We start from the raw sequence: 12,527 nt of genomic DNA, 5'->3' as shown, positions 1-12,527 counted from the left end.
GTTATGTGTAAAGTTCTCATAATAAATTGATTTATTTAAGGCTATGTTTAAAAACACAGCCTTACCGGCAACTAAGAGGTTGTGCTTTTAAATTCTAAAAGCTATATGCCAACATATATTATCTTGTGTGAAAGAACTGTATCGAGACTGACGACGTACACAAAACATTTAATATTTCTTTTTATTTAATTAAGAATTGTGCTCATAACAGGTGTTGATTTATAATCACATTCTCAAAGATTGTTTAGAAAGGCGTTGTTTTCAAAGCAGTTCCGACATTTACCTGTAGTCAATGATTTGAGCGTGAAAGCTGTTTGTTTTGAGTAGTTATGAGCTTTTTTGGGTTTTTTATTGAAAATAAAAATATTTACGGCTCCAAATATTTACAGTTGGTGGACTTGATTTTAACAGGGGTTTTATATTTGTATGTTCTTTTCTTTTTATTACTCGGGCTTCCGTAGGAAAGCCCGAGTCTTAAAATGCAAGCGTTTTGGTCGCCAAAAGGGGGGCTCATGGTCCCAGGCGTTCCATGCGTAGACCGTGGAAACTGGAGACGAGAAACACGACATTGCCCGCTCTCCGTGGCAGACTGCGGTGTTTTGCGAAGAACGTTTTAGCAAGAATCGCGCCTTATACGTTCATCTCACATACAAAGATGTCGATCGTTTTCGGAAAGGGTCGGTCCACGAATTATATTGCTTGAAATCCAGCCAGGTAAGCAAAGTTCACGCTCGAAACGTTCTCGTGAGATAACAACTGAGCTGATCGCAGTATGAGTTGAAACTACGAAAATACTGACAAAAAACAGGCAGTCAATGACGGTATGTGGCTACTGCTGTTATTATTTAGAACATTGCAGTAAAAACAAATCATATTGCAATAAAACGAGCTAAATACGAAAACGCTTTTGGACTCGTAGTAGCTCATTAAAAACACGCGACTTGTTTCTTGCACCGCGCAAAATATGTCGATCCCTAAAGTTGTAGAGATAAGACATTCGGTAACTTGAATTAAATATCTTACCTCCAAGTTTAGTTGGCTTTCTAGTAGGGTGCAGGAAAAAAATAACGCGTGATTTTGGAGGCAAATTGTGCGGAAAAATTAAACCTTCGGAGTGTGCGGGGAATTGTGCGGGATTACTGACGAACCAATGTTCTTGCCAAGTCCTAAGGAAAATCTGCATTGACGATAGTTTAGCCGGTTATTTCACTAGTAGTTCAAATATATTCAGCAGTCTTAGCAATCGCCAACTCTTTTAGAAAACTGTGTCTGACTGCTAAAGAAAATCACGTTGCGTGACATGAACTAGACCAGTATGAAACCAAAATAAATAGCAAAACAGAATGCCGCATCTTCCCTTATAAATGAGTTCCTTTTTAAAAGTACTGCTGCCTTGATTCAATAAAAATATGTAGCTTGAATACTTCTTCATAAACTGCGTTAAGGGTCGCAAATTCTCGGAAGTTATCCGCAAAAAAATAACTTGACAGTTTATGCAAATTAAGTGCAATGCAATTTGCGCCTTGTCCTAGGACTGTTGTTTTCGCGAAGGATCTTATCTAGTCGCCCTCCAAACGAGATGAGACTCTTGAAAAGGATTTAAGATCGCGACACGGCAAAGATGTTCAGCTGCACAATTCACTCGGATCGCCACGACCAGTAAACGAATTTCGTACAATTTCTGCTAGCATGTACAATGTAATCGCCATAAGTTGTAAAAAGACCTGGAAAATTCTTTGCGAACAAGTTCTTCATAAATGCGTAGACAGCAGCTGTGCTTGATTCTTGAACCAAAGTGGTTTAAGCTCACAACTTGCGATTGGATTAGGAGGATACTCAACGAAACAACTCGAATACTAAATATCTAAGCGGAACTCTTGTGCTAAAATATCCTGATTTTTAAATTTGTTTTTATTGTGTCCAATACGCGTTTTCGTAAAGTACGATTTGATACTTCGGTACGAAGCCCGAGTAAACGCTCTTAGAGCGTCTAGTTCGGGAGTAGAACGTTTTCAGTGTCTTCCGCCAGCAATATATATAGCCGTTGATCTCCATGCATTTAAATTTTGAAAAACATATATGTCGAAAGAGCTGGAGGTGAACTACTCCTTTGGACAGCTGACAGCAATCTTCCATACTCTCTTTATTTTTTGTAATAATATCGAGGCTGAAGTTTGCGAAATTTTAAGACGATTTTAAGAATTAACCCGAGGCTGAGATTTTGAAAAGAATACAATTACGTATGTTGAAAATTTGCGTACAATGAAATTTTATCCTCTTAACTAAACCGTATAAAATTCTTCCTTTCTCTAAAAAGCGCGCAGAGCTAGCCAAGAAACAACAAAAAAAGCACTAGCCGTATGTTCGATGCTAAATTCATCTCTGCAAGAGGTTATACGCTATAATCTAAGAACATTCACAAGAGAACTTTTAGTCTAAAATAGGTAGACAAATAAGAATATTCAGCCTGGACCAAAAGAAAGGTAGCTGCTGATGCTGTGTCAAGCATTATAGTTAAAGTGTCGTCAACGTATCTCTTGTAAAATGACGGCATTTTGCCTTCATGAACCAGAGTTTCTTCAATGGATCCCATGAGGACATTAGTGAGCAGTGGTCCGAGTGGAGAGCCCATGGCGACGTCATGGATCTGTTCATAAAATTGTCCATTGATTTGGAACAGTTAGGCCCAGTTCAGACGCCGAACTTTTCATGAGCCGAACTTAATTCGAATTTGGACCGACCCAAATTATCAAAAGTACACCTGTTGATTCAGACGTCGAACTTAATTCGCCGAACTTTATTTAGTTTAAACCAAAACACATCGAAATGTCAGCGATTTTCAGGCAAAGTAAAAACTGCTTGTAAAATACGTTATAATAAGTTATGCATTAGGTTCGGCTCATGAAAAGTTCGACGTCTGAATCAAAGCCGTTCCAAAGCCGAAATTCCCGGCTGAGCTAGGCGGGAAGAACGGCTGGGCCGTTCCAAATTCAAATAGCCGTTCTTAACTGATTCAGACGCCGAACTTTTCATGTACTTAATTCAATATATTTGGTTCGGCTCATGAAAAGTTCGGCGTCTGAACTGGGCCTTAGTCTTTGGTGGATGCTTTGAGAAGATCTGCAAGTTCCATTCTGCTGAGGTTCAAGTGGTGTGTTTCATTGAACCAGTTATTCACAAAAGCTATATCGGCGAGTATCTGTATTGCTTCCTCTAAGGGCACGTCGGTAAATAGCGTGAAGAAACTTCACGGTTGTTGTACAAGGAGATGGACGTCGCCGAGCACATATTAAACACCTCATCGTATGAATTATACCTTAACGTTAAAGTTAAGTATCATAAGACATGCAATGAATTTTTTAAAACAGGTTAAACACACTTACCAGATCATACAACTCATTTGATAATAACTATCATGGTACTTTTATTAAATTCCCACATGGGGGCTATATTCCCATATATGGTTCAGTGAAATGCGTTTTTGTGTCTTTTAAGAATAAACATGAAATCATGCTTGAGTATTGAACTAAATACAGAAAACTCCCTCCGAAACAACTTGTTTGACAATATTTACTAGACCACTGGCCACGTTCCCCTTTATAGTGTATTGGAACATATAATTATTGATATTTGATTTTCTTTAAGCTGCTTGTAAATTATGTGGGTTTTTTTTTACCATTATGGCTATGACTTGAAACTCTTCTGCAAAATGGTCAAGCCTAGGTGAGCAAGGTGAGCAAGATAGGTGAGCAAGAGGTTTGACTTGTTTAGTCACGTTTGCTTCTCTGACAACATTCATAACTCTTCAAATGTTGTCAGAGAATGTCGGTCAATTTACGAAAAAATAAATTCCTCTTTACATTATTCAAAATATTGCTCTGACATTCTGGTCTTTTAAATACGCTAGTAAACTTTACGGGCAAATAAAATGGCTGTCTCTTATTCAGTTTACCACGTTTATGATATTTGGTCATGTTTGCTTCTCTGACAACAATTATAACTCTTCAAATCTTGTCAGAGAATGTCGGTCAATTTACGAAAAAATAAATTCCTTCTGACTATTCAAATATTTTGAAAATTACGGGCGCCGCTATGAAAAGTACGGTGAAAAATATCTACTTGTACTTGTTTTGATTAGTGTCGTTTTTGTTAAAAACTGAGACCGACTGCTTAGTCAGTGTTATGTCTAAAGTACTCCCGATAAATTTATTTATTTAAGGCTGTGTTTAGAAACACAGCCTTACCGGCGAATTAACAGGTTGTGCTTTTAAACACTAAACGTTATATGCCAACATATATTATCTTGTGTGAAAGAACTGTATCGATACTGACGACGTAAACAAAACATTTAATATTACTTTTTATTTAATTAAGAACCGCGCTCATAACAGGTGTTGAATTATGATCAAATTCTCAAAAACTGTTTTGAAAGGCGTTGTTTTCAAAGCGGTTCCGACATTTACCTGTAGTTAATAATTTGAGCGAGTAAGCTATGTTTATTTTGAAGTAGATACCCGCAAAAACGACATGTTTATTCTTCTTCGTTCTCGGCCTTCTTCCCATTCTCTTTTGAATATGGCCCACACATTCCACTCTTCGCAATGCCACCTCATCTCCGTAAAGCTTTGATTTGACCCTATCCCGATGAGAAAAGTAATTGTCATCGCCTACAAAGTCCACATAACGCGAACTGTGCTTCTCAGTGGACCTCCCCATACATCTACAGCACCTAGGGCCTCCATGGCTTTTGATGGCTTGTCAAAGTTAGCTGTGCATTTTGGCCCATGTGACTCCATCCAGTCAATGTATTCCTGAGAGTTCACATCTAGGTTGGTCTTTCCACGACACAGTTTGAAAAGCAGTTTGAAAATTACTTAACTATCATGTAGCTATTTTCGAAATCGCTTATTTTCCTGATTTTCTGGAAAGTCTGTAACACACTTTTCATTTCAAAGTCAACAACTTTCCCTGTTTCCACATCAATAGCAGAACCCATTCCATGCAAGGACTGAAAACCTCTCCTGGCTCAGGTGCCATCACAAGACAAAGCATTCTCAAACTCAGTAACAATTCATCAAGTTTAAACAACGGAAATCATGACCGTGACGGTGTTTGGATATCTGATCTTAATTAACATAGATTGTTACGATCTTATTTCTCCGTTTTCTCCTTAGTTTTGGTTTCGATTGAGAGATATATCAAACACTCAAGACAGTGCATGAATGGCCACATTTCCAAACACCTCGAAGTTCGTCAAAAAAACTCGGCTACGCGTCGTATTGTCAACTCTCTTCTCGGTGTTTGGAAATGTGGTCAAACACAGTCTTTCCTGTTTGATATATTACATATCGACAACTCGGTCTTCCTCGGCATTATTACTTTTTTCACAGCCTTCTGCATTTCGGCCTCCGCAACTTGCCGAGACACACGAGCAAGCGCGTTCACGTGGTTAATGTAAATGTAAATATGAATCTTATTTATAGTGGTCATGCACTCAGCTATACAAGCACGAAGGTTAACCAGTTTATAGGCAAGCCACTGAAACAAAGGAAACAAATATTTCAAATAAATGAACCTTGTTAAAAATCCCAACTGGTAGGAGGCAGACCAGTTGGCTATTTACAAAGAGTGACCGAGGATTTGAACTCGAGACTACCGAGAAACAAATTCTGCTAAATGGCAGGGTGGAGGCCTTGAACCCGGGACCTCCGGATTACAACACCAGCGTCCTAAACCACTCGGCAACGCTTCCTCCTGAAAGACGTTTTGGCTACTGGCCCTGGCATGTTCATTACAGCACAGAATTTTGTTAAACTAGCTCTTCCCCTTCCGATAATTCGCATGGCTAGGGCAGCTGGTCTCCTGTATATGTCATGAAATCTTGCCTTTCCACAAACAATCTTTTCTGAAGTTGGAGGTTCTGTGAATGCGCGAAACGCATTGTTTGCACATTGTAAAGCGTCCCTGCCAATTAAACCACAACCTGTAGGCCTTTCAAATAAGAGAAGACTGCCTTTCAAACACACCTTGCAAACAGCACTGGCCTAGATAACTCTTTGTAAAATACTGACATACTGGAAACGATGTCCGCTCGGTTTTTTGTTCGATGGAGATGCCTTGCTGTTGGTCGGAGAACCTTTGACATCAAGGCGAAGTTTCTTCGACGAAGGAGCATCATCACTCGCATTCGATTTCTGGAGCGTTTTCCACAAGTAACGGACCGGCGAAGCGATCTAAACCTTGTTCTTGCCATACTCAAAATAACATTTCGCAAAGTATGGTTGGCGAAATGGTGCAAAATTCACAAAGTGTATATTCATACCCATTTTATGATGTTGTTATTATTCACGAATATATTTATTCACATTCAACAACTAAATTTATATTCAAGAAATATATTAATTCACATTTAACGACGTATTTCGTATTTACGAATATCTTTACTCACATTTACGGGATGTATTCATTCACATTCAACGGTTTATATTCATCTACATTTACGATCAAAATATTGGTACAACACGGTGCAATATATAAATATATTCGTGAATACGAAATACGTCGTTAAATATGAATTAATATATTTCTTGAATATAAATTTAGTTGTTGAATGTGAATAAATATATTCGTGAATAATAATAACAACATTACACGTGAATGAATATAAACTTTGAGAGTTTTGCACCATTTCGCCAACCATAGTACAGCACCAAGAAATGCTACGTTAACAACTTCGCACCGATTGTTGCGATCCATGCCACCACGGTATCCAAAATATGCCATGCGTATCCAAAACTCTTATGAGGCTATTTAGAGGCTTTTGACGGACAAGACGACAAGAAAGGACGCTTATTCATCTCGGTTGCCACCGGAACATAAAATAATAATCAAAAAATAAACTTTGGAGTACCCTTCAAATTCACCCGTTTTTATGGCGCGCATTTTGAAATAACAATAAAAATAGTCCCACAGCTAGAAAATACAGATAACATAGATGGTTGAGAGCTCCAAAACATCTTTATATGTGTTTTCATGGACACTGCCTCAGTCATAATTTTTTTCTGGCTCCAGCCCTGAGTTACCGTCAAACAGTTCATAAAAAATATTGAGACATGTGATCAAAGCAAAAAAGCTGCAGAAGTCAAATAAAGAAATGAAAAAGAATGTTTCCGGCCGGGCACGAACCGGTGATCTTCCGCGTGTGAGGCGGACATGATAACCACTACCAGTCCGCTCTTGGTCCAATATGTGATGCGGAAAAGGACTGGCACGAGCACTCCTTCGGCGCTTCCGGTGAGATTAATGGCTGCCAAAAATTTCCTCTCGACGAACCGGAAATCAAAAAGTTTCGTTGTGGGCTGCCCAAATTTGAGTGAAGTAAGACAGTGTCTAATGCAGGTATGCGCCGCTTATAATGACCAAGCCGTGATCCGCTTCTTGTTTTACGAGTACTCCACATTACTCCACTCTAAATTTTACATATGTTGAAGATCGATAGCTTTTACACAACGTGGTAAAAAACCAGCTGGATATATTTGGATATAGCAGCGTTTCAGAACTTCAAAGTTTCCCTACTCTTGTTACACGCTGGCTTGGATGTTTCCGAGTTTGAGTTTCGCCTGAATTGAAAGCAACACGCGATGTATCATCAAGGCACAAAAACTTCCGTCTGTAAATACTGTTCAGTTTTGTTTGTGTGAAAATCCAATAAATCGCTGGTTGTCGATGAAAAAGACAGAAAAAGAACGCCCGCCGATGCGTGTTTTGTACCTATAAACATGGCAAATTGAACTTTCCACTCTTTCGTGTGAAAACGTACATCGAACTCAAACAATATCTCTGGCTTTAAATATGTTTATGACTGATGTATGTTTGAGAACATATAGTTTAGCTTAAAATATGGGAAGACAGCAGAAACAATCAGCACAGTTACGGTAGCGCTTTCATTGATCAACCAGAATAACGATTCAATTTCGATTTTGTTTGAGTTATCAAAACTCCATGTCTATTTCATTTTCGCAGGCGCTCTAACCAACTGAACTACGGCGCCCTACATTACTTAACAACTTGTTCTATTGTTTTTTTTTTTTTTTTGTATTATTATTGTTTATTTACAGAAGAACCCCGGTAACTCGAACTCGTATAACTCGAATTTCCCGCTAACTAGAACAGGCGCTCAGTTGGTTAGAGCGCCTGTCTCGTAAACAGGAGGTCATGGGTTCAAATCCCATCGGTGCCTTATAGATGCCGCACTTTTTATTTCTCATTACTTTTGAAAATTGCTCATCGAAGCGTCACATATTGTAAAACTGGGAGTTTTTTGGTTGTGTTATACAATGGATTTACTGTTAAGGTCATTCCCCAGAATTGCATTGCGCATTCCTACTGCGCATAATTTCACGCGAGATTAGCGCGCGCGCATTAAAAAATGGCGGCTTTTTCTTTACAGCTGGACCTCGCCATAGAGGTAAATCGTCATTTTCTCGCAAACGAGTATGGTGACCTATCATTTTTTTCTGTTGTTATGAATTGAGTAATAAATTTCTCTGTGTAAAATAAATATGGACCAATACTCAGTGCAGAACAAAAAGCAATCGTCGGAAACGTGAATTTAGCAAGTAATCGTGACTACAATCATGGTGCTTATAAGGATTTATAATGGTAATAGGACTGAGTGGAGTCCAATTCGGTCTGTAATCATACGAGTGATTAACAAAATCGGACAACCGCGAAGCGGGAGTCCGATTTGTTAATCCCGAGCATGATTACGGACTGAATTGGACGACACGATGTCCTGTTACCAATTAATTAAAACTATGACAAAATTCGAGAAACGAACAAACCATCGATTTATCGCTGAACGATTAAACGTCGTTATGAATGCTGAAAAACAGCAGTTTACTCAACAAAGTGCACCGTAACAGCGCGCGCAAAATGACGCGTACTGTCCAGTTACAAGCATGACGCGTACACTGTCCAATTAATGCTCAAATCCGGCTGCTGATAGCCAATCACGTTCGAGAATTTTGTTATAGTTTTGATTAATATGGGTATAAACGAGGTGCTGTTGCTCCTAAACGAACACGGGGACCCCTCATTTTTATTTCAAAATTTAAGTTCCTATAATATGAACAAACAATAGGCAAAGTTTGACAAAAATCTCAGTGCAGGTTCTATTTCAGTGGAATGACCTTAAGGTTTTAGATAAAGTCAAGTTGTATACGACATCGTTTTACCGTTATTTGTAAATCGATCTTAAGTTTTCTCCTCTCACTTTTGTAACTTTGGAAGCATGTGAAATGTATTTATATCCTGTTATTTTCGCAAGCTAATTTGTAGTTTATTTGTATCTTTTATTTTAGGCCCGGTTCATACGTCGCATTTCTGCCGTGTCGAATTCAATTCAACGAATTAAATTCGACAGAAATTCGACGTCTGAATCGGCTGCCGCATTTCTGCCGCACGTTCGACTGGTCTTGTCGCATTATCCGACAGAAATGCGACACCGATTCAGACGTCGAATTTTTGCCCTGTCTAATCTAATGCATACATTATGTTAATGTATTGAGCATGCGTAAATGTGTTCGCGCCAAAGAAAAAGAAGAAACTTGACCATTCTCGACCCAATGCAACCTGAACATATTGCAACATATACTGCTCCGTTGTCAGCCTCCTCCTTCTCGTTCCATTTGCGGACAATTTTTAGCAAAATTAAAGTCCTTCGTCGCTCAGTATTTTCGTCCGCCATATTGAATACTCTACGTTTAAAACATTTTCCGCTGGCCGACATACCCGACAGTATAAATTCTGAATTAAGTGCGACACAAGTGCGACGTATGAATCCACAGTCGCATTTCTGCCGCACTTAATTGAATTGAATTCGACACGGCAGAAATGCAACGTATGAACTGGGCCTAAACTAATTCAAGAAGACTTTGTTTTTCAGTGAAATGGACAGAGGAAAAATTCTTGAAGGTTTGGTTATGAGCAGTCTGGCCGAAATATAGCCCCTATTTAACTCAGTTGGTGACTAGAAAGTCGCCGAGACCGGATTTTGACCAACTTCAGGTCGATTTCAAAAAACTTGGGCGATATTTCCGAGTCCCATGGAGTCTAAACTAGTTCGAGAAGACTTTGGTTTTCAGTGAAATGGACAGAGGAAAAATTTTTGAAGGCTTGGTTATGAGCAGTGTGGCCGAAATATAGCCCCTCTTTAACTCACCTAGTGACTAGAAAGTGGCCGAGACCGGATTTTAACCAACTTTGGGTCGATTTCAAAAAACTTGGGCGATATATATATATATTTTTTCATTTTTTCAAGTTTGGCGCATTTTTTGAATTGTGCTGCATTTTTCCCTGTGTGCCGCATTTTTTAAGTATACCGCATTTTTCCCAGTGTGCCGAACTTTTCCAAGTCTGCCTTATTTTTCCAAGTGTAGCGCATTTTTTTTAAGTGTGCCGCATTTTTCCAAGTGTGCCGCATTTTTCGAAGTGTGGCGCACTTTTCCAAGTGAGCCGTATTTTTCCAAGTGTGGCGCATTTTTCCAAGTGTGGCGCATTTTTTTTAAGTGTGCCGCATTTTTCCAGTGTCCCGTATTTTTTTAACTGTTTCGCATTTTGTAAATATACCGCATTTTTCCCAGTGTGCAGCATTTTTCCAAGTGTGGCGCATTTTGCCAAGTGTGGCGCATTTTTTCAAGTGTGCCGCATTTTTCCAAGTGTCCCGCACTTTTCAAGTATACCGCATTTTCCCCAGTGTGCCGTATTTTACCAAATGTGCCGCATTTTTTTCAAGTGTGCCGCATTTTTCCAGAGTTGGCGCATTTTTCCAAGTGTGCTGTATTTTTCCCATTGTGCCACATTTTATTCAAGTGTGTTTCATTTTTCCAAGAGTACCGCATTTTTCCAACGGACGCGAATTTTTCATATATACCGCATTTTTTTAACGGACGCGAATTTTTCATACATACCGCATTTTTCCCAATGTGCCGCATTTTTCCAAGTGTACCGTATTTTTTTAAGTGTGCCGCATTTTTCCAAGTGTGCCGCATTTTTCCGAGTGTGGCGCATTTTTTCTAGTGTGACACATTTTTCCCAGTGTCCCGTAGTTTTTTTAAGTGTACCGCATTTTTCCAAGTGTGCCGCATTTTTTAAGTATACCGCATTTTTCCCAGTCTGCAGCATTTTTCCAAGTGTGCCGCATTTTGCCAAGTGTCCCGCATTTTTCCAAGTGTGCCGCATTTTTTCAAGCGTGCCGCATCTTTCCTGGTGTGCCGCAATTTTTTCAAGTGTGGCGTATTTTTTCAAGTGTGCCTCATTTTTCCAAGTGTACCGCAGTTTTCAAGTATACCGCATTTTTCCCAGTGTGCCGTATTTTTCCAAATGTGCCGCATTGTTTTCAAATGTGCCGTATTTTTCCAGGTGTGGCGCATTTTTCCAAGTGTGCTGCATTTTTCCAAGAGTACCGCATTTTTTAAAGTGTGCCGCATTTTTCCAAGTGTGCTGTATTTTTCTAAGTGCGCCGCATTTGTTTGAAGTGTGCCGCATTTTTTCAAGTGTGACGCATGTTTTTAAGTTTGGCGCGTTTTCCCAAGTGTGCCGCATTTTTCAAAGTGTGCTGCATTTTTCCAAGTGTGGCGCATTTTTCCCAGTGTCGCGTATTTTTTTAAGTGTGCCTCATTTTTCCAAGTTTTCGACATTCTTTAAGGATACCGCATTTTTTCAAGTGTGCCGCGTTTTTTCAAGTGTGCCGCAATTTTCTAAGTGTGCCGCAATTTTCCAAGTGTGCCGCATTTTTTTCAAGTGTGCCGCATTTTTCCAAGTGTTGCGCATTTATTGAAGTGTGCCGCAGTTTTCCCAGTGTCCCGTATGTTTTTGAAGTGTGCCGCATTTTTTAAGAATACCGCAGTTTTCCCAGTGTCCCGTATTTTTTTAAGTGTGCCGCATTTTTTCAAATGTGCCCCATTTTTTAAGAATACCGCATTTTTCCCAGTGTCCCGTATTTTTTAAAATGTGACGCATTTTTCCAAATGCGCCTCATTTTTTAAGTATACCGCACTTTTCCCAGTGTGCCGCATTTTTCCAGGTGTGGCGCATTTTTCCAGGTGTGCGCATTTTTCCCAGTGTCCCGTATTTTTTTAATTGTCCCGCGTTTTTTCAAGTGTGCCGCATTTTTCAAGTATACCGCATTTTTCCCAGTGTACCGTATTTTTTCAAATGTGCCGCATTTTTTTCAAATGTGCCTCATTTAACCAAGTGTGGTGCATTTTTTTAAGTGTTCCGCATTTTTTCTAGTGTCCCGTATTTTTTTAAGTGTGCCCCAATTTTCCAAGTTTGCCGCTTTTTTTTAGGTATAGCACATTTTTCCCAGTGCGCCGGATTTTTCCAAGTGTGGCGAGTTTTTCTAAGTATGGCGCATTTTCCTAAGCATGCCGCATTTTTCCTAGCGTCCCGTATTTTTTTAAGTGTGCTATATTTTTCCAAGTGTGCCGAATTTTTCAAGTATACGGCATTTTTTCCAGTGTGCC

Source organism: Orbicella franksi, chromosome 9 (genome assembly GCF_964199315.1).
Source record: "Orbicella franksi chromosome 9, jaOrbFran1.1, whole genome shotgun sequence".
Lineage (NCBI taxonomy): Eukaryota > Metazoa > Cnidaria > Anthozoa > Scleractinia > Merulinidae > Orbicella > Orbicella franksi.
The sequence above is the reverse complement of the archived record's forward strand: the minus strand, read 5'-3'. Positions refer to the sequence as shown.